This window comes from Tupaia chinensis, unplaced genomic scaffold, assembly GCF_000334495.1.
Source record: "Tupaia chinensis unplaced genomic scaffold, TupChi_1.0 Scaffold000407_4, whole genome shotgun sequence".
Taxonomy (NCBI): Eukaryota; Metazoa; Chordata; class Mammalia; order Scandentia; family Tupaiidae; genus Tupaia; species Tupaia belangeri.
In genome coordinates, this window is record NW_006159912.1 from 4,991,223 (window position 1) to 4,994,706 (window position 3,484).

Consider the following 3,484-nt stretch of genomic DNA (forward strand, 5'->3'; position numbering starts at 1 on the left):
CGCCAGAAAGACAGAGAGAGACAGAGAGATAGAAAGCGAGAAATCACCCCTCAGGGGGGATGGCCACGCCACAATCCCTTTCTCCATTCTCCTCTCTGGATCTTGGGCACGCACGCACACGCACTTGGTGTGAGTTTAAGCCGCTGGGTCCGGGACCTGAACCGCGGTCGACTACGTGGGAGTCCAACGACATAGCCATTACGCTAACTGCTGGTCCCTTAAGGTAGTTATAATTCTTTAATGATCTGAGAGAGATCATTTCAGCGACACAATGAGGACAAAAGCCAGTTTAGAGGGAGAATCTTTTTATAAACATGAAAAGCATTTGTAGAATAAGTATTGAAAGAAGCATTTTTATTTCTTTTTTTTTTAAAGAATTATTTTTTTAACTTTATTTATTATTATTATCATTATTATTTTCCAGTTTGATCAGAAAGAGACAGAGAGAGAGGAAGCGAGAAAGCAAGCCACCAGGTCCGAGACTTGGACCATGGTTGGCCATGTGGGAGTCTAGCGTCCTCAACCACTACGCCACCTGCCAGTCCCAAAAGCATTTTTATTTCTGATAACTAGAATAAGTCTTATGAGGACTAGGAGGGAGAGAAAATAGAAAACTTGGGAAGACTGCATGGGAAGATTCATGAAGAAGTGATATTTAAGCCAGTCTTAAAGGTGGGGTTGAATTTACCAGGTAGTAAATCAAGGGAGGAGAGAGAAGCTTTTCAGGCAAAGGAAAGAACATGTCAAGTCAGGAAGGAGAGATGAATACAACAGGTTTCAACAAGTAGCTTGGTGTGACTGGGAGGATAAGATGCCTTGGAAATGAAAGGGAGATGAATAAAAAAGGGTTCGATTGGTTTGTTACGAGGTTAGGTTCTTTATCGTCAATGGAGGGTTACGGAAAAGCTACATTTAAGATTTATTTATGCATGCATGCATGCATGCCAAAGGCCACATGTGCTCACTAGAGAAAGGGGGAAAGCACCTAACTCCCCCATGGGATACGGTCACACCACAATCCCTTCTCCTCCGTTTTTCCATTCTATTGGGAGTTTAGGTGCACACATGTACCCACCTTGTGTTTTTTTCAAGCCACCATTGCTGAGATTTGAACCACACTCAACCGTGTGGATCCAGCTCTCTTAACCACTGTGCTGTGAGGCTAGCTCAAAAACCTGGATTTTAGATAAGCATTTTTTAAATTTTATTATTATTCAATTTTTTTCCTTCCTGTTTCAGCCTTCCAAGTACCTGGGATTACCACTGTGCCTGACATAGACACACATTTAGAAAGTGCTCATTGCAGCATAGAAGATAACATAGAGGACAGATAGATGATAATGTATATGAGAATATCAGAAAGTATAGGAAAACTGTCCTGCCCTTAAAACTAAACAGGTCTAAGGTTGGCAATGAAAGAGAGTGGAAGGCAGCAATAATTAGTGAAGGATCCTCAAGAGAAGATGAAATTGTTTGACATGGGAGTCTCACTGTGTTCTGCAAGTTGACCCTTACCTTAGACTCTCAAGTAGCTGGTACGGACATGTACCAGCATGCCCGGCTAAAAGGTGCCTAGAACCAAAAAGAACAAGACCAGACTGATAGTGCAGTTGGTAGCAAGTGACTACCATACATACAGAAAAAGTACATGAGTGGTAGAATTGCCAGCACTTGGGTTTATTAAGGAGGAAGAATATGGTGGCTCTGGTGACTGGTAGAGTTATTATCAAGAAGAAAGAGATACATTACTTTGAGTGAGAAGGGAAGTTACTAGTTCAGATGTAGGAATACTGAGTTAGAGGTGCCTGTGGTTCATCTAGATCAATAAACTCAGTAAAAAGTTATATTTATTCATTCATTTATTTTAATTTGACCAGAGAGGGAGAGAGACAAAGTGAGAAAGCAAGCCACCAGTTCCAGGACTCAAACTGTGGTTGGCCATGTAGGGACTGTACAGCACCTTAACCACCACACCACCTGCTGGTCCCCTCAGTAAACAGTTATAAATATTTGAGAGATAACCTGGAAATACTCATTTGAAAGTTAACAGTAATTGGGCAAGTCTGTGGCAATATATAAGATCAGTTACGGAGATCAGATGCTACAAAAAGTCAGAATATTAGGGGAACCCAAATCAGAATTCTATGAGCTGAGGAAAAAATACAGGTATGGTAGTGGAAATGATTTTTCTAGATTTCTTTCTTCATGGATCTCTACTAGGAAGGGAGAATAGAGGCCCACCAAAAAAGTGAAAGGTAAGGGAGAACTTCAGAGAGTCCTCAGTTAGTATTTGGAGTGTAATGAACAATGTGCTCTGAGGAGTGTGATTCATAAATTAAAGATTTCTGCTGCCTTTCATCAGTTCTGAGTTGCATATTTTTTACTTTTTAACATTGCTGAATTTGGAATGCTTTTTCTAAATGGTGTGACATAGTTCTATTGGCAGTTTTTTTCTTTTTGGCACATAAAGTTATGCTTTCAACTCACATGGTATTGTCCATATTAAAAAACAAAGTCGCTGCTGTAGTATATGATCTGCATAAATGTCCTTGTCCCTGAAGTTTGTTCAGTTCTTTGGATAATTTTTATGTTAGGTCATTTTCTTTGATTTGCAAAAGTTCTTACATTTAGAAGAAACTGTCCCTTTGCAATGAGTTTTTTGGGTTTTTGTTTGTTTTGTTTTGCTATAGGGCATGTACACTCACCAGAGAGGGAAGGTGAGAAATCACCCTCCAGGGTGATGACCACACCCAATCCTTTTACCTCTATTCTTCTCTTGTGATTTTGAACACACATGCACATGTGTTTGGTGTGTTTTTCAACCCACTGGGTCCTGGACTCAAACTGTGGAGTTGGCCATGTGGGATCAACTTCCTTAACCACCACTACTGGCTTCCTACAATGAGTTATTTCACCGTGCCTAATTGTCTAATTTGTAAATTATATTTCTCTATAATATGATTTTTACTTTCTCTTTTAAGTAACTTCTATATAATTTTTCCTAATTAAAATTGTAGTGAAGAACAAGTTTTTTTGTTTGATTTTATTTTTTGAGATTTTTTTTTTTTTTCTTTTGAGAGGTTTTTGCTATAGGGTATATGTGCTCACCAGAAAGACAGAGGCAGAGAGAGGAGAAATCACCCCCAGGGGGGATGGCCATGCCGCAATCCCTTCTCCTCCATTTTCCTCTTGGGATCTTGGGCATACATGCACACACGCCCTGGCATGAATTTAAACCACCAAATCCAGGTCTTGAACCGTGATCAACTGCATGGGAGTCCAGTGACATAACCATTACACCAACTGCTGGTCCCCCAAGTTTTTGATAAAATATTAAAGATACATGAATGGGCCCAGACCCAGTGGTATGCATATATTGCCACCACTTGGAAGGCTCAAAATTGTATGGGAAGCCCGAGTTTGCTAATTATGAGGCAAAACTTTTTTTTTTTTTTTTTTTTTTAGGAGTTTTGCTTTCGGCGCA

At 40.0% G+C, this 3,484-nt stretch overlaps 1 protein-coding gene across 1 annotated transcript in view; it reads left to right on the forward strand.

Moving 5' to 3' along the window:
- Positions 1-3,484, forward strand: part of PPM1D (protein phosphatase, Mg2+/Mn2+ dependent 1D) — a gene marked incomplete at its 5' end in the record, with an annotated part of 65,731 nt that overhangs the window by 55,534 nt on the left and 6,713 nt on the right.